Source organism: Stegodyphus dumicola, chromosome X2, assembly GCF_044657685.1.
Source record: "Stegodyphus dumicola isolate Sdum_Otavi_A_Nest chromosome X2, ASM4465768v1".
Taxonomy (NCBI): Eukaryota; Metazoa; Arthropoda; class Arachnida; order Araneae; family Eresidae; genus Stegodyphus; species Stegodyphus dumicola.
The window spans coordinates 127,806,683-127,834,334 of NC_140781.1; the positions used below are offsets into that span (position 1 = coordinate 127,806,683).

A 27,652-nucleotide genomic window follows, 5' to 3' on the forward strand; every position below is an offset into this window, starting at 1 on the left:
TTCTGTTCTACATCCAGGTCACATTTAATATCGATTAAATTTATTTTGAGAGTAATTTCTATTAGTATTTTAAGAAGTTATTCTGTTTAATTTTTTACAGTTAAATTCAGTAAAGTTACTGTAATATTGAAGACTTACATCATTCTTTTATTAAAAAAATTCCAATAATTATTTGCTGCTACTGACATCAATTAAATTCTCATAAGTTAACGCCTCGAATGATTCTACGTTTGTGTAATTTTAAATTAATTTATTTCATACAGTTGGCGCGTATAAGATCGAAACTCAGATCTTCATTTCAATCAAGAATGTTAAATATATTTTTTTAAATTTTAAACTGACGTCTTAAGTAATAAATGAAAATTGATGTTTTATAAGTTTTGAGAACATACTTAAAAGATTTGTGTCAATTATATTGATACATTTTTTAAGTCTTTCAGATTTTGTCTCATTGCTTGAGTATTATGAAAAAACTGTATGCCTAATTACATGTAATGAATGAAATATGAATGTCCAATGTAAAGGAATGTACGACCCAGTGCAAATATCTAATAAACATCCCATATTGAATTGTCTTATTGTTTCTTTTTAAAGCTGCTTTAGATTAATTCAAAAATCTGAAACATTTACTTTTTCACTTTCAAGGACATTTAACACTCTTCACAAAAAACAGGAACAAAATATACTCTTCATGCATAATAATGATACATATCTATGAGTAACATGCAGCGTAAGCAGTTGAGGAATCTTAATGAGTTATAAACAATTTTTCACAAAAACTGACAAAGGTTTATTTCTTCTAGTAACGAATACAGCGAAAGGAGCATTTCACATATTATTTTGAACACTGATTTAAAGTGTGAAAAAGTACTGAAATGATATTAAATTTCTATTTTAATGACCTTTCGTATTTACTTAATTTGATGAACACGTATAATGGTTATCCGTAATACTTATTATAAAATTTATGCAAAAATGCAAAATCCATTTAGATTCAAAACCTAATGTCAAAATAATCAAGATTTTTTTTCTTTTATCTAAACAATGTTTTTAAAACTGTATTGGTAAACGAGATTTACGTAAAATACGTTCACGATTATTTAACGCAGAGATCTGTTCATGCTATAGCAAAATTCGGTATTCCAACATAAATATTGAACTGTCACATACAAAGAAATTTGTTCTTGAAACAAACTGTGGAATTTAGTGCGTTGAGAGAAATCTCCCTCTGGGGTCCGTCCAGAATTGTTTGGAGTAAAGTTGTTAGACGAAAGCTTTCAGGAGCATTTCCTCGAGATAGCGTAATGGTTACAATCGGCTTAGTGTGTTATCATTCATCAAACTAGAGAGCACCAACCATAAATTTAGAGAATTCTAAGTCTCAAAGAGCGCTAAAACTTTACTTAACTTTGTCATAAGTCTTAGACAATGAAGACAAAAAGTAGTGTTATATGTAAAAGATACAGAGAGGGGAGAAAAGTAAAAATTGAAACGAACAAGATAAATTAATCCCACACCAGAATATTCTAAAATAGCAACTACTCAAATTTAATAATATGTAGGTAAAACTCGAATAAATAAATTAAAGTCACATTTTTATAACTATATATTGAGGTTGCCTCAACTGAATTTAACTTCACCTACACGCCATCATTTGATGAATATGAAATGTGTACTGGCTCGAGCTCATTTATAACGCAGTCACTTGAATTGGACCTCTAATTTGCAGATTACGCGGAGTTTTAAAATGTGTGTTAGTAAGTTTTAGATTGGCATACGGAAGCTTTATGCAGTTGTGAACAAAAATATCTATAGAAAAAATTAACAGAAATGGGGGAAAACTCACTGTTACCAAATTTTATTTACATACAGGATAAATAAAAGTTCTGTAAGAAGAATTAGTAATTTATAAAACCTTCCAGTCTCATCTTTGACCAGGACGATATCTATGAGAGTAGTCCTTTATTGCTAAAGGAAATCAAGTGCTTAACTCTAAAATACGGTTGCTTAAAGTAATATCTCTATTGCTAAATCATATCTTTTTAGTACCTAATCATATATTAAGTTATCCCGTATTTCTTGAGCTCCTTAATATTTAGAAGCTGGACTTTATGTTTTCAGTTCCTTATGAAAACTTTGCTCCCGTTTCCAAGAGCTACAGCAGAGCAACTATAAATAAACAATCACAACAACAAAAACAACAATAAAAAAACGAGGGAAAAAATTGTTGTACAGCATTTGTCAATTGGAGGATGTATGCATTAGCAAATTCTTACAATTATTTCCATTGAAATGCTTTGTGAAAAACAGTTTTCAATGACACTAAAGTTTTCTAGAGTCAGGCTTATTTGAAATTAATTCTGAACTTTAAAAATCTAAAAGTTTTATTTTTGAAATATAATAATTACGGTAGCAAGAAACAAAATATCAAATTTAGCTACTTAAATTTTAAAGACATGCAGTCCAGTTTTGATAAAATCCTGGAAGAATAGAAATAACAAACATTTCTAAAGAAGTAATAATAATTCTCCATAACATGGGTTTCAAACAAGAAATGAAGATTATGTGTACTTAGAGACAAAACATTATACCATCCACTTAATCCACTGAAACTGCATCGCATAGAATGATATAAAACCGAAATGATTTTAGTTGTCTAGATAAGGAAACTATAGCTACACAGAGAAGCATCTATAACGATATAAATTACAAAATTATGATGACAATAATAATAGTATGCATAACTAGAACAAATGTAACAATATAGGAGACAAGACTTCACTAGAGAGAATTAAAACAAATTATAAACGAAATATCTGGAGTTTACACATACAACCATATCATACCGTTTTAATTGCAATTTGTTAAAAATCAAGGAGCAGGTACATCGATTACATGATATAAACGAAAATGAAATAAAAAAAAAAGATTTAGTATCTTTTGAAGCTTCGGAAGATGGTATGTAATAGTGCATTTTTATATTAGAAAGCCTTGTTCTGCATGAAGCATGAAGGCAGTGGCAATACAAAATCACGATACAACTTGTCGTGTTACGATGAGTATATTTTCGCGCTTTGATATTAAGTATCATATCTGTATGACATTTTAGGATATACTCTAATTTATGCGATAATCATTTAGTATGTAAATCGAAAGTTTATTTTATTTTATTATGGCAAAGCACACGAAGGCTATCTACCGCAGAGGAGGGAGAGCTTCGGGGACGACTTTCTAAGGGAGCTGGCTGGTATCGACGTGACTCAACAACTTTACTGTTCGGTCACTGGTGAACCTTGCACGTAAATAAAACGAAAATGTGTCATTAAAGTCATGTATATGATTCCAGCAGCTCATTCTTCGTTCGCTCTATTCTAAATTTTTACGACAAGATAGGAGTTATGCAAAAGCAAAGCAATCGATAATGGACATACAAGATCCACTTCGCTTAGTCTTTTTCAATTCATACTGTGAGACACTTGCCGACAAAGAATAACAATGCCATTTGCTAAAATGGCATTGTTATTCTTATTATTATTGCCATTTGCTAAAACAACATTTGCAATTTGCTAAAATGTTACATGCATAGTTCGGTCTCATTCAGCTAGTTTTCTGATACGGTGTTGCATTCTTTGTCCATCTTCTGTACAGGTTATTAGAAGTATACTTATGATAAATCTTTCGCCACCAGTGCCACATTGTTCATAAACTGTCATCATCAAACTGCCATCCTGTTTCACATCAATCCTTGTACAGACTTTCTATTTTTTTGCCATTTCGATAAAATGGTTTCTTTCGAAGTTCGCTAGCTTCAATTTTCTTAGTTTCAGCTTTGTATGACTGTTTTATATGCTCACGCGCAAAATTATAAGTTAAAATATGCGCCTCCTACCGTATGGTGTGCTACGTTAACCATGAGGTCGATTATTATCGGCCAGGAGGGTTTCAGCACATTACATTACCTCTCATAGCATTTCGACATAAGCTTTTTTATTATCAGGATTATTAACATTACAGGTAACAGCAGGAGTTTTAGCTGAATTTTTACATTTAGCATCATCAAAACCTTTAAGGGACGCTTTATGGTATGCAAAGTGTTGGATTATTTAATTATTGCCAATTTTGCTAAGATTATCTCTGCAGAGTGTTCTAAAAGATAGTAAAAGTGCTATTCTTATGTTGATTCTAGATGTGTACTTCTAATTATAAAGTCTCACAAAATAAGATGCAGATATCTATGAAAACTCTTTCAACACTAGCTGTAGGGAAAATCTTTTTATTATATATTTACTAAAGTGTAAAATTTTATTCAGTCGATAATTCAATGTTCTTTTATTAATTAACAAAAGAAGGGTTCGATATGTTAGAGTGTTAAATTAGTGGATAAATTCGAGAAAGAATTCAGTTAGGTTATTTCTCATGTCTATTACGGATTTAAATTCAAAATTTCCGGAAACAAGTTTTGAGAACAGCTCCAAAAGAAAAACCTTTTGTTTTGAAGATTAGTAGTCGATTTATTCACAACTGTCCTCTTTTTTTCTCGGAAAAAATTTTGTTAAGTGTATCTCAGAGAATTTTGCTCATAAAGATTTGGAAAATTTTGTTTTTTATTGTCTAAAACATAATATTTTACTAATTATAATTTGTACTCGATAACGACTGTCAAAATTTAGATTTTTAAAAAAATTTATTTAACTACTTTTTACAAAGCCCTCCTAACTTCCAGGCTTGACACTTTTTTTTTTTTTAATTCTACATCTTATTTTAAGAAGCTTTAGCGAAAGTATATATCTAGGATCGAAAGTGAAGATAATAAAACCCTTTTTCCAATGACCTAAAATATATATCATTCATTATACAGCAGTCAGTCTATTAGCTAAATAAGAAGGAATGTAATAAAATATTAATCAAAAGTATGGAATTAGTACTTCGAAATTTTTTACCACAAGCAATTCCTGTGGTATTTAATAAGAGCAATGTCTTTTTAAAATTTAATTCTGTTTTCCCATTAAGCAGAGATAAGTTTTTTGAAACTATTAAAATCGCTTACTTTATCTAATATTAATTTTGATTGTTTCTTTTTGGCGATCAAACAAAAAAACCAAGACATATTCATCCTGGTGAAATACCTTCATCATCAAACGCTTTAGTTACTCCTTCTGCTTGAAGTTAATTTATGTCAAATTTCAGAAAAAAATGTAAAATGTTATATACAAAGTAACACATAAACTGAAGTGAAAAAAGTCATGGGATGCCTCCTAATATTTTGTCGATCCTCCTTTTGCCCGGCGAAGTGCAGCAACTCGACGTGGCATGGACTCAACAAGTCGTTGGAAGTCCCCTGCAGGAATATTGAGCCATGCTGCCTCTACAGACGTCCATAATTGTGAAAGTGTTGACGGTGCAGGGTTTTGGGCACGAACTGACCTCTCGATGATGTCCCATAAATGTTCGATGGGATTCATGTCGGGCGATCTAGGTGGCCAGATCATTCGCTGAAATTGTCCAGAATGTTCTTATAACCAATCGCGAACAATTGTGGCCTGGTGACATGGCGCATTGTCATCCATAAAAATCCCATTGTTGTATGAGTACGTGAAGTCCATGAATGGCTGTAAGTGATCTCCAAGTAGCTGAAGGTATCCATTTCCAGTCAATGATCGGTTCAGTTGCACCAGAGGACCGAGTCCATGCCATGTAAAAACAGCCCAAACCATTATGGAACCACCACCAGCTTGAACAGTGCCTTGTTGACAACTTGGGTCCATGGCTTCGTGGGGTCTATGCCACACTCGAACCCTACCATCAGCTCTTACCAACTGAAATCGTGACTCATCTGACCAAGCCACGGTTTTCCATTCGTTTAGCGACCAACCGATATGCTCACGAGCCCACGAGAGTCGCTGCAGGCGATGTCGTGCTGTCAGTAAAGGCACTCGAGTCGGTCTTCTGCTGGCATAGCCCAAGGAAGACAAATTTCGCCGCACTGTCCTATCGGACACGTTCCTAGTACGTCCCACATTGATTTCTGCGGTTATTTGACGCAGTGTTGTTTGTCTGTGAACATTGACAACTCTACGCAGACGTCGCTGGTCTCTTAAGTGCAGGTGGTCGGCCACTGCGCTGTCCATGGTGGGATGTTATGCCTGAAATTAGATACTCTCGGCACACTCTTGGCACTGTGGATCTCGGAATGTTGAATTCCCTAACGATATCTGAAATGGAATGACCCATGCGTCTAGCTCCAACTACCATTCCGCGTTTAAAGTCTGTTAATTCTCGTCGTGCGGCCAAAATCACGTCAAAGCCTCTTCACATGAATAACTTGAACACAAATGAAAGCCCTGCCAAAGCACTTCGCATTTATACATTTTCTACGCGATACTACTGCCATCTGTATATTTGCATATTGCTATCCCATGACTTTTGTCACTTCAGTGTATATATTATATACAAAACAAAAAATAAAAAAAAAAAAAAAATAAGCTCAAACCAATCTATCAGCTAAATTGCGTTAAAAGCTGCAGTATATTTTGTAGAGATGGAAAAATGAAAAATTTTCTTAGCGATGTAGAAGTTAAACTGCCTTAACAAACAATTAGCTACTCTATATGTGAAATCGTTGGAATTTAGTGGTTTGAGTTGCAAAATAAATTGTTCATTTTGTAGTTCAGAAACATGACCATCGCGTTATATTACTTTCTGGGACCATCCAGCTGAAGAGATGTTATGAGATATATCACACCTTGTTTTATTTTTTGAAGTCTTTTGTTTATTTTATTATTTTATGCTTTGAAGCCTGAGTTTTTTTTTTTCCCTTTTTTTTTCCAATCTTTTTTCATGTATCAAATTCTAGCTGTTTCTGAAAGAATATAAATACGTTCTTATTTGAATTCTTTACCACCCCACACATATGTATGTTTCACTTTCGCATATATCATATATGTGTGTGTTACTTTTAATAGAGAAGCTGCAGGAAAAACGTTCTTGATGATGTTATATCTAAACCAAAGGAACTAATAATTTACACAGATTAACGTCTTCAGTGGAGTTTCGTAAGTAGAGCAAAAGGCCAGTTCTGTGCCAGAGGAATTAGGGATCTGAGGGATCACAGGGGGCTGGGCTAACTGAGGCGTTCAGTGAAAGTGGGCTTGCTACGTCATGAACCACGTAGTTCCTCCTGTTCTTGACACTTGTTGATGTGATGTCACCTACGTATTGCATCCTATTTAGAAAGGGATGTTATGTCATCACAGACGTCCGTCACGTGCTTTAGATTGCTTGTTATTGTGACGTCCTACCGGATTTTGGCATATGGAATCACCTCCGTGTTTCATTTTGATTTTTGACACGTCATCATGAACTTGCGACGTAGCATGCGCTTGTTGCTGTGATGTTACATCAAATTCGATTACATACACAAATCACAATTTCAACACTTGGATAAGTATTCTCTGTTAGAATTTTCTATTACTTTCTATTGATTTCCCTTTCTAGTTCAGCATCTGTCGCCAGAGGACAGCAGGTTTTGCATTTTGTGACTGGTTGACATAGTTGGCAACCAAGTCTTATATAGAGAGACGCTGGTCCGTTTTCCATAATTTCTTCTCATATTATATACAAAGTACATAATATGAGACATCTCCCATGTACACCTCTCATACATCTCCCATACATGAGACATCCATTTATCTCCCATACGTCTCCCATGTACTTTGATTTTCAACAAAATTATAATCTCTGTCTTCCTCCTATTACTTTGATGTTCACATATTTTGATCTTTAAATTGTTTTAACTAATTTTATTCGGCAATTATTAATTATTTCACATGTGTCCTTAATGAAACCATCAGCATGTGTTTTTATTTCTTTCTGATTTGCTGTTCTTTTGAATTCTAAATTAAACTGGTTTCCTGAATTTCTTTCATTTTTCTTACTACAATTTAGGTAATATTTTTCAGAAAAGGTGAATGTCTTCGGAGCTACTTTTAAAATAATCAGATACTTTGTTTATGATATTCTTCTTTTGATTTCTTTTCTTATTTCGTCCCAGAAAAAATTTTCCTCTATTTATTCTAATCATATCTTAGAACGCCAATATTACTTAATTCATATCTTAGTACAGACTTTGCTTTCTTTTCAGTTTTTAAATTTTGTATTCTAATTTTACCGACTCATTTCCTATTGCATCTGAGAAAAGGCTTTCTGTTTGAATGCATGTTTACGCATGAAAATTGAGCAGGGTTTAGACAGCAAAGGTTAAATAATCATCTTTCTCATTGTAGGACGGCGTGAACTTGTTCAAAATGTATTAAAACAGCAAAATTCTGGAAACACTGCAATTTAAAAACGCGTTTTGCAACCTTATTTTTTTCCTTCTTCATTTTTATTTGGTATTGATACACGAAAAATTTATGCTGACACATACATGATGTCACATTGTTCTGACTGTGAATGTCAGTCATTCTACACATACATGACTATGAATGCCGTTTGCTCTGCTTGAATTAAGTGTATAATTCATACTGATTGAGACTCTGTTTGAAATCGATACGAATCTTAGAATAAACACAAAATTTCAGACTTTACATTACATATTTTTAATTTAATTAAAATATGTTCCATTACTTGAAAATAACCCATTCAGAAGTTCAATACATGTTCCCTTTCTATCATAGAAACTGGTAATAATTATATTTGATCTCATTCTTTTAAATAATATGCGGCAAATTCATGTTGCTTTAATTCGTAAAGGGAGCATCCACAAGAAAAGGATTTAAATTCATATTATTCCTAGGTCTTTTCGGCAGAGATTATAAATTTTATCCAACATTTCTCTCTTGTACAAAATTAGCCAACCTTTACAACAAACAAGATGTGAGTGCATGATTTTTTCTTTCTTTCGAATTCGATTTCCGACGAAATGTATCTTAAATATCTACAAATATATTTTGAATACCTTTATTAAGAACAACTTTTGTTGTGAATACACCCAAGTCCGTAGAATCCAACATGCATTGGGTAACTGTTTATCAAGATGAAGATTTGATTCATATGGACAATATTCAATTGATTTCCCTTTTAAATGACTTAATGGAAAAATGCTCCATTACAAAGTTTAATTTCTAGTACGCGTGAAGCTTTTCCTATTTCTTATTTGAATAAATGATGACAAGAGGAAACCACATGTACCCTAATTTATGTAAAATGGGCTGCTTCCTATTCATTTGTAAAAGAGAGTTATAATTATGAGAAGATGTCGGAGAATGATATTTAAACAATGAAATATTTTAAGTGTAATTTCTGTAATTTATCTTTTATAAAGCAAATAAATTATCTGAAGCTAAAACTTTCGTCTTAAATATTTAGAGTATACTTTTTTAGTCTAAACAAATTGAACTCAAAGGTTTGCACATTTGAGAAAATGTAGGAAAAACAATTTCATTTCAGAGTATATATGGATGAAATTTGGTCTCAGAAACCACTGAAAGGAAACATATTTAAAATAATAATAATAAAAAAATTTAGTAGAATGTAGAAGCATGTTGAAATTAATTTTTTTCGTTTTTGGAAAAGAAACTGAAATTTTTTCATCTTAGAAATACATATAAGTGAAATGTTTCGACCTAAAAGACAAAAGTGAAACTTTTTCGACCTAAAGAAATTTAAAGGAATGTTTTTTTATTTTTTAAAAAACAAAGTGAAGTTTTTTCTTCTCTCATTCTGAAATTAGTATGGGTTTTTCCCATAGACAAAATAAACAGGAGTTTTATCGCCCTAAAAACTTTAAATTGAAATAATTTCAATTCCAAAAATCAAAATGTATCTTTTTCATTTGAAAAATGTAAATGAAACATTTTTATCTTAGAAAAAATGTAAGTGAAACTTTTCGACTTAAAAAAAACACAAACATATAAATTAAATTTTTCATCGTAAAAAGATTTGAAGGAATTTTTCCGACTTTTCCTAAAAAGATTTGAAAGATTTTTTTTTATTATTGTAAATTCAAAGTGTAACTTTTTCTACTTATATTTTAGAATTAACATGTTTTTTCCTCATGTTAAGAAAAATTATAGTATTTCTTTTTAGTTCCAACCAAAACTGTTGTGAACATTTTTTGTCTTACTAAAATGTAAATAAAATATTTCCGTCTTGGAAAAAAAGAAAACTCAAATGATTTCTTATTCTTCTCTCATTTCGAAAGTAGCACAAAATATTTCGCCTAGAAAATGAAAATGAAAACTTTTCTGCCTAAAACATGCAAACCAAGTTTACTTAACCTAAATCAATGAAAATAACACATATTGTACTTCTTTATAATTTATTCTTAGCTTTCTTTCTTAGCCCTTATATTTTTCAAATTCCATTACATATATCTAAATCCTAAAAGAATTTTATGTATTTATTACAACATATACTTAAAGCTACACTCAGAACTACTACAATCAGTTTTTTGATTAAATATTTCAGCCTAATGTTTATTTGAACAGATATGACATTTAAATTATGATGACCATCATATACAGTATGTAAACTACGTATCAAATACAAAATCCACCTTCTTCACTCGACAATATTTCATGTTCCCTATAAAGGAAAAAAGGAAACACGGAACATGAGCTCTTGGAACCGTTCTGGTCAGATAAATAAATACGCCTCAATTTTCATATAGATTCGAATATTTTTGTGTATAATGAAGTATATTTATATAATGTGCATAGACAGAAACAAAATGAAGTAAAAAATAGGTTGGTTTTGAGTGACTACCTCAAAATTTGCGAAAATTATTTATTTAAGGAATAACAATAACCTTCGTGGAGAACTTTCTAAGAGAAACTAACCTTGTCCATGCTACCTGTATAGAAAGGCTTATTTAAACAATCAGTTTGATCAGTTTGCTGATACTAAACCTCCGGTTGAATCACCATTATAGATTAACTTGATGCATTCATCCACTAGTGGGCAAACATAAAGAAAAACTATTCCATAAGCAAACTGTTCTGTTCGTTTTTCAAAAAGTGTTGATTAAATCTATAAATTATTATCTATAAGTCTATACATTATTCATGCCGAAAACTTGCATTGTACAATCAATTACCTCATAAAATACTAATATGTTTTCAAGGCTGCGTTAAATGAATCGGTATTGGGAAACATATTCTTCTCCAGTCACCTCTTAAAGAATGCACCAAATTCAGAATACATTTATAATCAGAAGAAGTAAGAAGAAACATATTTTTCCTCTCCACACATTATATGATCTCCAAGCATTTTGGAAAGAAAAGAATTTAAACCTAAGAAGTCAGAAATTTACAGCTAACTATATGAAGATGAGAAGATACTGATACTGGTAAAACTTGAAAAACTTGGAATTGGGTAAAATATTAAAAGATATTACATATTCAAAATATCTATGAAAGTAAGAAATTGAGTAATTTTTTTTCTGCTACATACTATATGATCTTGCTTATAGAAGTCGTCACAGAAGAGACTTTATTTTGAATAAAAACATTCAATTACTTTAAGGAAGAACCTTAAACTATTATTTTACGTGTTCAAATCTAATGTTACACGTTAGAAGGTTCAATAAATTGTTCACATGTGGCTTTTCTCAAACCTTCATATTTTCACTACAGTTATGCTAAAAAATATTTCTACAAGTAATCTTAAAAATCTTGAATCATTTCTGATTTATAATGCATAAAAGCTCTTTTTCACGATACACATTATCAACACTACCACTTTAAATGAAAATTGAAAGAAAAAACGAATTTATCTTAGTTTTCTCTGATACTGGTGTAATCACACTTAGATAATGAGAATTTAATTCACACTGACTATAAATGCGAATTAATAATTACCAAATTAATAAAAGGGGATATAAGTGAATTTGCTGAAAAGAAAGCATTCATAACTTATTATCAAGGTAATTTATGCAAATATTTTTCTGTAATTTTTTGAAATTTTTAACTCATTTCCTTATTTATAAAACTTTATTCCTATTCAAACACTAAAATAATTGTTGCTTTTCTTTTTTTCAGTCCATTTCGATGTCACAAATACTCAGTACAAAATTTTCCTTACTTTCCTTCTTTACAACCAAAACAGAAAATATGTGAATATTTTCTAAAGGCTTAGCAGTAAAAATGTTCATGAACATTACTCATGATCTTATACTGTTTATTTTTTCATGAACAAAACAAATATAAATTTGTAAACATTTTCACATTACACGAAGTTTACGAATTTGTGATGTCGAATATTCACAAAAGTTCAGAAAAATAGGCTCTGGTTAATGTTTCAGACACTCAGAAACACTTTTTCTTTTCCAGTTATGCAATTGAATGAAAAAATGACAGTTCCAGGAAGAGGTGTGTTATACTTTTAACATAGCACCCCCTCAGAACCTGATTTCTACTACGCTGTAGGCTGTAAGAATGGCAGGAAGGATTATTTGCGATGCTTCTATCTGTTGAAAATGTAACGATAAGGAGCATTACTTCGCCTTTGTGACGGAAGTATATTCTTGTAATTTTGTATTTAAAAATTAGTTAACTATTGGTTTTTATTTTCATCGATAATGACAAGACGTTTTAAACCCTTCAACCTACTTATTAACACAGATCGATTTTTTATATCATAAATAGCATTTTATATTTAAATCTAAATTTTAATATTTCTTTATTAAATTAACTTTAAATAGTGTTACATAATTTTGTTATCGTTTTACCGTTTTACCTTTTGTTTATTTTTCGTGTCTTAATATTTAATATTCTACCCCCCCTTCAAAAAGCATTTTATTTATATATTTTTTCCTATCATAAATTTTACTTTCATATCTTCTTCCCTTATTTGTGTTTTTTTTTTTTTTTTAATTTTATGTTTAAATATTTAAGCATGTTACATTCCTAATTCGTTTATATTAATACTCAAATTCATTTTTATTTTGCTTTCTTTCTTTAAATTCTACTCCTACGTATGTGGATTTTGGTAATTTAATTTATTTTTTAAATTAGGAAGGTAGTTAGTTATTCAAGGTTCCTTCACCTTGTTACCGAAGTGCACGTGGTAAAGCCAATATCATGTCGGGGAAAATGCAATGACAACACAGGATATCGGGCGTCCCTTACAGTCGCATTTCATCCCTCCTCCCACCCAAAGTATTTAAACGTTACTGTTTTTACTTACTTGGCTAATTCTTTGTCTTCTTTGATTTAAAAATGACTATGAGCTAAAGTATCGAAACCATTTGAGAGTATACATCGTTTATCATCAAACGCATCCAAGTCGATTTTCCACGATACTAATTTTATGATGTTTTGAAAAAAATTTCATCATTGTCACTTTTGACTACCTATATTACTAAACAAACAATTCTTATAATCATCATGCGTGAATTCATTCTTCGCAATGGATCTAGATATATCTTTAGCAGTTTTTTTTTTTTTTTTTTTTTTTGTTCTCTATCAGATATGAGACTGTACGTCTTTGCTATTACTCCTATAAATTCAATTTCAGGAACACCCGACAATTCATCTTTCATTTTTGCTAACACTTGTTTTTATTCTTAGAGAAATATGCAAAGCGAGTCTTAAGAAAATTAGACAAATCAAAGTAATCTTCATTTTTTAGCGTGTCTTCATATACATTACATATTTTAATTTCATAGCATGAAGAATCTGTATCAGTAAAAAGTAATTTAGCATTTTTACCGTATTTGTTCTTTATGTAATCATAATGAAAGCTGTGCATATGGTTTTACTAATATCCAGTACGGAACATCAAAATATACAAGTCGATTTAATTCTTCATCTTCACTGCAGCAAAACTTAACCCTTTGCGGCACAGTGTGTCCGGTCTGGACACACCTAAAAATTTCCTTCTGTACGCACAGAAAAATTGAATGAAAAAGGATTTATAGATTACTATAGGTTACTCTGAACCTTCTTTATTTAAAGTAGATGGCAGCTCAACACAAACCAGTCCATGTATTTTAGCCATGTTTAGTTTTTTAAGACCCTAATTTTTCAGAGAAATCTTCCAGATTTTTTTTTTATTTTTTTGGCTGTATGCTAATCTCCTTATTCTATATTAGTATAAAATTTTTATCTTGAAATCTTGCCTAAAATCAAACGGCGAACCCTACGTGGGCCCAGGCCGGGCTCACCGATAATCTAGGACAACTGAGAGTCTGTATTCTTTGTTTCTCCGCATCTCATCGGTCAGTTCACTGACAACAATGCTCTTTTCAGCACTTTTTTCGAAGCTCTATTCAATCAGTGTGCAACTTTGGGCACACCCACAGAATTAAAACGATAAGTGCTATCTTCCTATCTTCACAAAATTTTACTTATGTACTCCTCTAGGCTTAATTAGACTGTCTACCTTTTTTTTTTTTTTTTTTTTTTATCAAAACTCCGACTTTAAAAGGTAGCGTGCTTCTCAAATTTTCTATTGTCTTCCCAAATACAGAATTGTTTATTAATTTGAAAATGTCTTTCTCGAAATCATTATTCGCCAATTTGTGTTGAACTCTATCTACGGTTTCATCCATGTTTCTTGCTTAAATTCAATAACTCGATGAATTTTTTCAAATCCATTCCCAAATTAACATCTTGTTTCCAATTTTTTGAATACAGTACATACATTTTCTCATCATATAAGTTTGGTTTCATAACATTTCCAGAAAATAATCCATTCTGATTTTCAAGCCTCTTTTTGCAGTGAGATGAAAGTATATCAGGATTGATTTGTAATTTTTAAAAAGCTAGAGGACAATCACTATGTAGCTCATGAAGTTGTTTCGGATATCCCAAATTTACTTCTAATAGATAACCGTATTTTCCATTATCATCAATAGCATCAACTCTAAGTAATTTTATTTCCTCTTCAGATGGCCATCTAAAATTTGGACCATCTAATTTGGAAATGATTGAACCATGACCCAACCATATAAATTATTATAATATATACTAAGTACAATATATACATATTGTCATCTCTAGAATACAATTCTTCACGTTGTTCCATACTTATTGTTGACTTTACTGAAAAGTTGTTCCATATTTATTGTTGGCTTTACTTATTGTCAGGAAACAATAGCACGTAAACCACCACGCAAAGGTTTTTCAAAAAATAAATGCATGTCTAGATCAATTAAAAGTTCTAGTTTAATTCCAGCCACCTTTAAAAGAACTTTCCAAACTAACCCAGGCGCTGTATAAACATGACAAGGCTCGATCTCGTAATAATTCAAGCAAAGATTTCTAAAGTTTTCGAAAACACAGGCAAGCAACAGTACATGCGTTTTAGTGCTTAAATCATAATATTCTCCAAAATTTTAAGAACAAACGTTTTCCGGACATTTCGAGCGTGATCATAATTTTTTTTTGAAATTATTTCATTTGTTAAATCGTCAAGAAAAGCATCACGTTGAGGTAGCTTTACTTTCTCAAATTTTTCGTAAAAATCGATGTAATTTTATGGATAAACACCTTTTGAGAACAAAAAAACTTATTTCTTTACTGTCTTTAATGTGATGTCAGGATATAAAATTGTTCATTTCCAAGATTTCCAGCCAGTTTTGCGAGTGATATGGGCATAAATTAGAAAGGATCCAAAAACTGTAGTTTTCTCATCGAAAATGTAACATGTTGCCCCAAATTTGTTACATTTGTGCGATGCAATTTATTTTTTTATTCTTCATCTTACCAATTCCTTGGATGATTACATTACCATCGTAGTTCTTCAGCCCATGAAAAGTAACCGGAACTTTTTTTCGAAAGATTGAAATTTACATTGCATCTTCTATGCGCTGCACAGCGATACTTGCTCGTAATATAATCCTGATCTTGAACACGTTCTTTGCCTAAAGTATTTCTACATATGTAGCAATCTTTAGCTTGCTAAAAAAAAATCCTTTTTGAAAGATATTTACATTAATTTTTTTCATTATTTAAAACATCGTTTATTAATTACTCTTCTTTAATTATGTCTTGAAGGAAGTGATCAACAACATCATCTCCTCTGTGAACTGGAGGCTTTTTGAACGTTCTTCCATCAGAACCCATAATAAAATAGCAATACCCACATGGAGTATGATGAGACACAATTAATGAATGAGAAGTGTTCAGGTCATTTATACATGAGTCAACTTTAACGATAAACGGTTCAAAATCCGCGTATATGACAAGAGGTATTTTCAACCGAAACTCATACTTTTCAAATTGCAACCATTTTCCTTCTTCTGAAGCCGTAATGATTTTCTGTGAAGGTCATGAATTTGCCAATTTTATATATGAGACAGCCAAAATATTTTGCTTCGAAAACATATGCAAACAGTAGGGATAATAAAAGGTAAGTCCGTCATGAAACTTAGAAGCCTACCAATATTTTTATATAACAATGATGTCTTTCTTGTCATTACTCAAAAGTAAAACGTTCACATGAATGCTGTTCACTTTGTTATACGTAATAGTAAAACTTCTTTTTCCAAATCGAACATGTTAACAGATATGCCATTCATTCTTTCAAAATTTTCAGTTTCATGCAGAGGCAATGGGAAATTAAACTCATAAAAGTTCATTTCCTACATATTCTGTTCGTAGGGTCTAATGCATTCAGCATTTGACGATAAAGGATGAACTGCTGCTAAAATGAATCATAAAAAGAATTTTTGATCATTATTTTTAACATTAATAACGGCTTCCTTAATCGCAATTTCTCTAGGCGTGAGTATATAACTCGATGCAGAAAGCGGCCGAAATTTGGCAATTTTTTTAACAATTATAAAAATTATGGAATTCAGTACCCATCCACTTCTTTTTCTTTCAAAGCTGTCAAAACTTGATATAATCTTTTCCTAAGTTTCATTAAGATTGCTTCGGAATTCAAATTCTGGCTAACAAAGCAATCACTTCTAAAAAATGAAGTGCAGTATTCAAATTCGGTGATGGAGCTACGTCTCTGAAAATGTGCTTCAAGTACAGCATGCCACGTCATTAATCTGCTTTATTTTATCAATTAAATTTTGTAGAAAAATATTCACACCAACATTTTCATTTTATTTCGGATTTATGCTATGAGCAATTAAAGTATCATTTAGAGGTTTAGCGAAATTTCACGGATTTTCAAAATGTCTTTCTCTTTCAGATTTGGGACTTTAATGCTTCAACGAATTACCGCCACCCTTCCATTGCTTATAAGGGACGCAGGACTTCTGATGCTAGTTACAATTAATCTTTCTGGAAAATAACTTCCCACATTTATTACAGGAAAATATTTTACTTTCTCCATGTATATTCGCCCTATGTCGCATGTGATGGCTAATTCTCTGAAACAAGGCATCGCATTCTATACAAGGGAAAGGTTTTTGTCATGGGTTTTCTTGTGTCGTACTAAAGTTCGTTTAGCTATAAATGGTTTCTTGCAAATATCAAATATACTTCATGAAAACCTAAAGATAAAATTAAGGCTCCTAAATTATACCAAATAATTATATATTATATTAATAATTATATATTATATTACCAAATAATTATAATATACCAAATAATTATATATGATACAAATAATATTATACCTTTATGAAATCATTATTTAAATATCGTTATTTATTTCGAATTTAATATTTTATATATTAATTACTGATTATTCAATATAAATTTATATTTCGCTATTTGTTAATTTTCCTCACTATTATTAAAATTAATTTTTAGTACAAGGAGGTAATTTCTAAGCATTTCATCCTTAAATTCATTTTTAAATTTTGAAAATCTAACATGCATTCAAAATTCTCGTAAGAAAAAATATATTAAAATGTTCTTATTACCTTTCGAGGTTGAATGAAACAATCCCAATGAACTAGTTTTACTCCTGAGATACTCAACTGTAAGTCCTAAAATCCTAGAAAAATATATGGACTATTAATTATTTGATAAAGTGAAACAATAAAAATATAAATTAAATTTTCCGAATTTCATGACAAATACTTCTGTTCATGAAACAAAGTTTTACATCCACTAACAAGTATATTACTTTTTCAATTATTTCGATGAAACAGCATTAGACAACTACGAAAACGTTTAAAGGTTATACACATATAAACACTTTAGTAGCAACAAACTGATTTGAAACAAGATACAGGTAAATTTATACTTTATAAAACATAAAGGAAATTTTATGAGTTCCATAGAGAAATAGCCATCTAAATTAAATATTAAAATAATCAATACATCTTATGCACGCCTCTAATGAAGAACCGAAACGTACCGAAGTAGTAAGCCACCGTTACCGGCCGGCGGAAGAAACGTCACAGAAAAGGGGGCGTGGTCTCCGCCATCTTGGATCACGTGACAACCGGTAGTGACGTAGATGGATGGGATGACGTAGACGGAATGACATCGTCAAAGTTTCGTTTTGATTTTGTGGCAACGATCCTACTTTTCAAAGTTTTATTTTTTGTGGCAACGACACTATTTTTTATGTTTATGGCAACGGTATCTTGAACAACGTGTTTGGAATGACATCATCCATTTCTTGTTGGGGCATGTTGTCTTACAAAATGGCGTCTGCCGTATCACACCTTTATATACCTCCGCTAAGGTGTATGGATACTTTTCTGTCGACCAATCAGATTCTTTGAAATATGACCTCACCGCCTCTTAACCAATCACCGTTCAGATGAAATAAAGAGTTCCTACCCGATATAAGGCTATCCCGAGCAACGTTCCGCATTTCTTTCCTGCTGTCGCCCTGAGTGTACGTACCTGCTTTCGCTTCGACAATCATTCTTCACCGCTTCGAATGGATCAGACACGAAACCACAACGCACCAGAAGTAAGCAATTTTTTGAAATATACTGTTTTTTAGATTTTTAATCTTTAAAAATAGTTGAATTTGCAATATGTGCTTAATATGTCTTTACTTTTTCAGATGGAAAACCTATTTGAGAAAGAAACTGTGCCTTTGAACGATAAAATGTTGAGCCATGAAGACCGCACCCAAGATGTTCCAAGAGAATAAGCTAGCTCTTGTACCAAAAGAAAAGGAGAAGAAACATCCCATTTCGAGAAAAAAAAGTTTTATATGTCAAAGTTGATATTGTATGTGACCCCATTTTTTATGTATGTTATTGGTATACTAACTGATTTAATTTTTTTTTCAGCGCAAAGGACTCTTCACCGAAGAGGCTATTAAAGAGGAGCTCACTCACATGGGAGACAATGTCTTTGTGGGACCCAGCATTTACAAGGGAAAAGTGACTGTGCACATCCGAGAGAGAGTATGCCAAATATGGTAAAGCTTACTATCCGACAAGACGTGGAGTGAACTTTGAGCCATGGTGTTTGAATATTCTCGCAACCAACATGACAGTGGAGGAACAAGACCTGCTGACACTAAATCTGGAGTTGCCCAAGAACTTTGTGGTCACGTATAAGGATTCCCACTCTTACAGCGTTTTTGATGAAAATTGACCGAATTTAGTAGTTCATTACTAACTTAGGAGCCTTTAACGATTTTTATTGGAAAGAAACACATTCAGAAATTGTCATCAAGATTTTCCATACAGATATATTTTTTCTACTTTTTATTTTCAATGTAATTTGATTCATTGCCAGATAGTTAAATGTTTGTTATTTTTTTCGCATATGAATGCATTTCGTATCTCACATACGCTCATTACATATGATTTAACAAAATTACAAACGAGTTAGAAGTTAAGTGAATATTTCATGAAATACTGTACATTTCATTTCGGAAAGTTTACATGAGTATCTTCATTTTAAATCCTTTAATGTTTCTTTTCCTGCATCCAAAGTAAATTTGGAGTAAAAAAAAATTAGTTTGGACGAAAGTTATTTACGGATGGCTATGATGTGTTCGTGTTTTCATAAACCGTTTTTTGTGAAGTACCTTATCGATAACCTTTTGAACACTTTGAATATTACGGCCACTGCAAATCATAGAATTTTCAAATATTTTCTTATTTATCTTTTACAAGTCCTTGTAAAGATTTGGGAACAAATTTTTATTAAATAGTTATATTGTATGATTTAATAACTTTTTACACGTTTGGAAGATTTAACTTCAACAACACTACCACACTGAATCAGAAATTAAGAAAAGAAATGGAATTTTTTATCTTATACAGGAAGAGATTAATTTTCTCTAGCACTGATGTATTCGAATGTAGTAAATAATGGAAACTTTTAACACAGATCATACAGACTTTGAATATTTTCTCTAAGTCACCAAAATTGCATTGTTATAGATTTTTCTCATTACCGTATCATAGATTTTTCTCATAAGATACCGTTGCCATAAACATAAAAAATAGTGTCGTTGCCACAAAAAATAAAAACTTTGAAAAGTAGGATCGTTGCCACAAAATCAAAACGAAACTTTGATGATGTCATTCCGTCTACGTCATCCCATCCATCTACGTCACTTGCGGTTTTCACGTGATCCAAGATGGCGGAGACCACGCCCCCCCCTTTTCTGTGACGACACTTCCGCCGGCCGGTTACGGTGGCTTACTACTGACCGATGTTCCCTTACAATGCTCCTTTTGGCACATTCGATAAACAGACAGTTACGTGTTATCAACGAATGTGAGCAAGAAGTCAAATGTTTATATTACACGCACTGCAACCTTTATATATGAGAACGGTGAGAAATTCTAATGTATGAAAATACAATTCTGAGATAAAAACCTATTAAGCTAAGATGCACTAAACTGATTAAAATATATTATTTAGCGAAACTTTTCAGAAACAAAGAAAATCTCTCATTAATTAATAAATGAAATGATTAAAATAAAATGAACTTTATGTTATACGTAATCAAATTTATAATAGTACTCCTGAATTTCATACCATAAGGAATGGTCCAAACTCTACTTTTTTTAGAAAAGCAGATCGTTGGCTTTCGCAGGATAAATGCTTAATGAACGTGTCCATCCCTGAATATTTACTTCTTATCACTAGCGTGAAGCAGTATGCTTATCTTAAATCCCGAGCCTATTAGAGCTTTAGAAAGTTCAATAAGTTAGTCACCTAAGATGAATTACTAATATATTTGTATTTGAACTTAATATTTATTACAAAATGCAAAATGAATAATACGCTGTTATTAAATTACAAAGATCTAAATTAAACATGCATTAATAATATTCTTCACCATGTATACTTCCAATACAGAGCAAGTGGTTAGTATTTTGACGAAACTCTTTTCTTTCACGTCAGATTCAGTCAAATGATTGCCCACATGCATTACGCCCTTTCATATGATAACTTAAGGGAGGGGGACGAGATATTCTAGGATATGCAGAGAGAGTTAAGGGAAAAAATGCAATACACAAGCTGAGATTATCAATCAGTTGAAAAAAAAGGGCGAAGGGATTTTATGTAATTCTGGAAAAAGATTTCTGAATTAAAAAAAAAAAAATGGAAATGAAACTTATTTATTAAGATTACTGACTACTGATTAATTAACAATAATTTAGTCGAAAAATTTTAAATAAAACGAAATTCACCACGTCGTCGTATTTATCTTACCTGTGACTAGTCCTGAATTTTACGTATTCCGTAAGAAACAGGGCAAAACTTCTTTGAATTTAACGGTAACAGCACTACTAGCTTTCACGCAGTTAAATGGATAATATTTTCAAACATTGTAATTCCATTGAAAGACATGGCTAATAATGAAAACCCTTCTTTTAAAGAAGGTTACCTTATTTCCGTATATTTTTAAATAAGCTTTACTAGGGCCTCAATTTTTCACTGTACAAATAAAGAGGGATTCAGATTTTAAATATCATCACTTATTCATTCATTAGGAATTATTATCCTCAAGTTACGTCCTTTGTTAAGGGAAAATATACTATGCAGCAACATGACCCAAAGCTTTCACGATCCTAAGAGTGCAGGATTTCTTTTCAACATGCTCTAATATAGCAATATATTTTAAATTTGATGTCAGTTATGTTGTAGAAGCACGAGAATTATTGCAAACGAAGAACCTTAAGAAATGGATGGTGTTTTTACTGAGAATCAAAAGTTTACAATAATCGAACTGCTAAGTTGAATACTGCACTACAAAAGCACGTGGGAGGAATTCATTAATACCTTGCATTTTCTCCACCCGTATAAACAACTAGTCGCATTCCAAGTTGGTACCGAAACATTATCCATAGCATTTAATTCGCACGCCATTGTAGGGACATTTGTTTTTGAAATTTCAACTGTGATTTCATCAGAATTCGAAATCCAGTTATTGAATTACCAGAGTGATATGTTCAGTGTAATACAAAAGCACATGATAGAATATCTTCGATCCCTTAGAGTTTTAATGAATAAGAATATGAGCTTTAATTTATTTTTGTCACGCATAGTTTAGACGGTCTTAGAAAGACATTTAATCAAGGATTTCTTTCGTAATCATATGCCTTTTCCACTTTAAGGAAAAATTGTAAAATACATACTCTCAGGCATTATTTTTCGTTAGTGATTTAATTTTGTTGACAATACAATTAAAAAGACTCTTTCCATTTTCTAAAAACAAGCTCCTTTATTCAAGGCATCGACTCTAACCTTTCTTAAGATACTTTAATTTAAAAAATAAGTGTAAGAAATTGGATTAGATTAGTTGAATTAAGCCTATATACACTAGGGTTATCTGAGTAAGAAAAGTACCTTCGTTGAAAACGTTCTAAGAGAAACTGGGTGATATATTTATTACACATGGAGTCCGAAAATGTCCATGTAGCCGGCCTATGATAAATATTCAGCTGATAATAAATTTTCGTAATGATTAAAAATTTATAGAATTTCATTAATTAATGTTTTAAATTATTAGAAGCTGACAAATTTATCTAATCTTAAGTAACAGGAATAATTTAATTTATTATTAAAATAGGTTTTCAGATATTTATTTTAAAATTCAAACTTGGAATGAGAGTAACAGAAAACTGCATTTGTAGATATTCAGAATAGATCAAATATTTATTTCGCTATGATTTTTATGCTTTGATTACAGTAACTAATTGAAAAATTAATGAATTTAAAGCTAACAGCATCGTATAGCTATCCCGTATCACCCCTAATATAAGAATGCCTAGCAATATTGAACAAGAAACGAAAGGTCCTATATACTCACTCAGATAATTTGTTACGTTGAAAGTGTTCTTGAAGAAAGATAATTAAAATAATGTGCAATGCCTTGAAGTAAAATCTAGTAAATACGTTTCCTTTAATGTGAATGTGGTAAATTATTAAACGGTACATATCTTAATATATTTGAAACATCAATAGGGTGTATTTTTATTTCAGTATAATTTTGACTATAAATTCCTTGAAATATCATACGAAAATTTTGGATAAGTATTTCTAGGAAAACTCGCTTAAAGAGATAAATTAATCCTTTTATTTTTCTCTTTAAGCGAAAACGTTGACTACATAGGTATTTTTGTGGTTCTTCTTATGGGTAAGGTAAGTACGAGCCAGATTTTCTTCAAAATTTCTCCACGAATGCATTCCACGCCATTAGGCAGATAGCTCTTTTGTGCTTTGCCGCATTTACGTAACCTAACCAAATATGTTAACTAATGTGATTAAATTAAATGGCTTAGAGGAGTAAAGCAAATACAATAAAACCATGCAAGTAACTGCATGCTATCCATTATTTCGCGTAACACTGGAAAAAGAAAAAAGAAATATTGAAACCAAAATCGACAAATTTAGTGAAATCTAGTTAGATAATCTGCATTTAATAACAGCTTGTCTGAGTTTTTTTTTTTTTCCCAAGCCTTTAATTAAAGATGTTTGAATAATGCTCTAATATTTTTCATCTTATCGGGAAACTGGAGACACTGTAAGGTAATTGTTTAACTTAACCAGTTATTTACAATTTGAGCTTTACTATAACTTCTTCTTTCCGTTCTTTCATCGGAATGTAAATGAGTTAGATAGTATTGAACTTGAGGTTTTTAGATTGTAAGACAGAGCATGTTTCTGGCCTGTGCGTGCACGCTACGTTTCCTGCCAGCTGTGATTGGTTGCCATTATTCGCGTTATATCGATGCCTGAACAAATTACGTATCATGTCATAAGACAAGGCAACAGTTAGTTTGGCTCTCCATAAGATCTAAGCGAGCACCAGGAAATCTCATGGAAAGATTCGGACTCATCGTTGATATACGATGCGAGCGTTAATGGAATCAGTAGCTATTTTAATGGTAGAAGTTCTGCGGTGACTTTTCTGGAGCAATTAAATTCTCACTTTCTGCTTTACCCAGTTGCAGAAGTGCTAAAGATCACCATAGCAAACGCCGTTTCGAAGGAAAGTACTGAACTGATACAAAGGCATCGGTAACAGGCAATGATATATAATGAAATATTCCGCGATAAGAATATATAAGTGTTTAAAACCGCCCTTGCAAAAGAATTTTCCTTGGTAGAATAGAAGCAGAACTGTTTGACAGATATCAAACTAAAGTTGAAAAATTGGAGGAGTGCATGTTAAGGAAAATACAAGTTGTAAACTTATTGTATGGGGAGGAAAAATCCGATGCGGAGATTATGAAGTTCCTAGATTGCTGCCTCAAATTCAGAATGCTACCTCAAATTTCAATTAAGATACCTGAATCGCTAGAACAGTTATTTGAGTTCGCGGGGAACTTCTCCAAATCGGCGAATATCAATGAGTACACGTACATTGCGATACAAGCAAATGTAGTGCGCATATTTTCGTAGACCTATAGCCTAATGAAGCCCACGGTCTGACGGCAGTAGACGTTTCGATAATAGGAAGAAATTTTCAACCTCTAATAGCGACAGCCAAAATAAATTGCAAAACAGGAAACAGGGAAAAGACATTAAGAATTTAAACTAATTAAGGTACTGAAATACATTGGAAAATCCCTTCGAAAGGAAAAATATAAGAAAACCCCTCTAATATTCAATTAAATATAGTGTTGATTAAAAAATTTGTCTCTTCGATCCCTGATTCAAATTCTATTAACCTTCTAACCGGCAAGGCCGTATATATAAGGCCTAGAATATTTTTTGTGAAATCTGTAGGAACGTATATATATGTGTGCATATTAAAATATGTCAAAGAAATCAAGGCAATATAATAAAAGTACACAAATCCAGGTATAAAATACCAGGAGAACTTTTATATTAAAAAATCAAGAAAATAATTTTTTCTTTTAGTAGATTTGGGAAATTTGTGCTTTCTTAGCGAAAACCCTGGCCGGTCAGAGGCATACCAGCAACCAGCAGATGCATTACTGGATACAGGAGCACAAAGCAGTTGTATATTTTAGTAAGACACTTAACCCAATGTAAAGGAACTATAAGGCTATCGAGAGGGAAACATTAACAGTTCTGCTGTTGGTTCAGACATTCCAATATATTAGCAAAACCAAATCCCATGTGTTTATCAACATACATAAAAATGAAAAAATTCCAGTGCAACGATCTCTAAAATATCTACTCTAATGTATTTACGTAATCCAATATTGTAATGAGTATACTCGACATTTTGTGTCATATTTTGTAACTTTGCCTAATTTTATGTTATTATCCTCTTATGTTTAAATGTAACACCTCCGATATGTAACTCCAATGTTCTTTAAAAGCAGAAGCATACAATCACTTACATTTTTTCATACTCTAGCTGGTTAGTGTATCGGAGCACACCTGTTCGATTCTGTAGTGAAGTCTCAGGTGTCTCATGCACTTTTACCTGTTTACCTATTGGTGGTTCAGAAGTTTTGAGTTTAATTCAGGAAGACCCTCTGTAATTGTCTATACACAACATGAGGCAGTAATTCGTTTTTATTCAGGGAAACATTTATCACCGAGACTCATACGATGGCCCTTAAGTTACGAGAATACAATTTGACATTTAAACACACTCGAGAGAAAGAAACTGTTATAATGGATATCCTACCAAGAATTAATTTAAATTACGAGAGGAATGAAATAAAATGTGCAATATTAACTTCAAAATTTTAGATTTTCGAGAAACAGTTATTGCTGAGTTGCAAACAGATCCGGAGTAGAAAAATATTTGTGCTTATTTGAAATATCTCGACCACTTTTAACACCATGATATGACGGGTATTAGAAACAGAGTTGGAAGCTATGAAATTATTGATAATCTTTTGTTTTACTCCAACGTGACAAATGATAATAATGAAATAAGAACTGTTATCCCAGCGAGTTTAAGATTAAGTACTGTTTTGCAGAAATTGTATGATGCGTTAATTTCAGGCCATCTCGGAATAAGGAAAACAGTTCAGAGGGTAAAGGAAGCTGTTTATTTTCCACAGCTAGAAAAATTAGCTACTCAGTAAGTTAAGTCCTGAAACATTTGCCAGTTAGTTTCAATATTAATTAAAGCCCATCCGGGTACCTATATAACATAAAAGCTACTTTTTCTAATGAATTAATAGGAATTAACCTACTAGATTCCTACCCACGCAGTAAGAAAAATAAAAATAGATATTAGTTCGTAATCGCTCATGACGTTTCAAAGTGGGTTGAAATTATTCTCTCAAAAGAGCTTTCTCTAAAATTGTTCACATAGCATTAAAAATAGGCGTGGCCATCCATGGCCGCAGCTTTCTTTCATGTAGGCTATAAGGGGTCTTTGAGGAAAGTCTTTAAACTTAGCAAGAATAAGATAACCACAACTCCTTGCCTCTCAATCGTAATCATTATTTTCTATTGTTAGACAACTTCGGGGAAATGACCACAGGAATTTTCTAAAACTTTCACTAAAGTAAAAACATTCAAAGAATTTTTATTAGACTAAAGTAAAAACTTTAATTAGCCTTAGGAACTGCTTCTTCGGGCTACAAAAAATAGAAGACTGCTTTGAAGTGTTACTTTTCCTTTCATATTGGAATTTCTATCGTTTTATGTTGGTGTTGGTTGGTGTATTTAATTATGGCAAAGCACACGAGGGCTATCTGCCTAAAGGGAGGGGTGCCTTTCGTGGAGGACTTTCTAAGGGAAACTGGCTCGTATACACGTTACACATGGGGAAAACCACGAAAACGCCCATGCAGCCAGCCCGTTCGCGGGATTCGAACCTCAGACCGAACTACCAGTGTTCAGCGTCTTTACCGCTCGGCCGCTGGTGGGCTCTATCGTTTTATGAAGTTTGCAGATGCGAGTAACGAACTATGAATCGATTTAAAATCGTATCTATGAATGCACTATGAATCAATGCAAAATTGTATTATCGATGCTTTATTGTATTATCGATATATATATATATAAAACATCGATAACTTTAACCAAAACATTTTTTAAAACGAAAGATTAAACTATCCTTAAACGTACAAAACTGTTGCAAATGAAAGAAACTAGTTAATTTATATAAAAACAAAAGTATAATTCAATCATCTTTAATTTAATGACAAAAATTTTTAAAATCTTGAATGACTTTAATTATTCATTGTTTAATGTTTCAATTAGGATTAGTCAGGTGTGATTAATTAAAATATTCAAGAGAAATAATTAAAGAGTTCAGAATACACGTATTGTCTTTTCTCACTGTTTGAGTAATCACATTAAAATAATATTCAAACATTTATTACAAAATCATACCCCATACTCAAGCAATCAAAAAATACCCCAAT

At 31.8% G+C, this 27,652-nt stretch overlaps 1 long non-coding RNA gene across 1 annotated transcript in view; it reads right to left on the reverse strand.

The window, feature by feature from the left end:
* Window positions 1-27,652, reverse strand: part of LOC146992910 (uncharacterized) — a 119,690-nt gene that overhangs the window by 50,093 nt on the left and 41,945 nt on the right. Inside the window, exon 2 of the long non-coding RNA XR_015039210.1 lies at window positions 17,828-17,901. This is a non-coding gene — a long non-coding RNA (uncharacterized LOC146992910). The remainder of the gene's footprint in view (window positions 1-17,827; window positions 17,902-27,652) is intronic.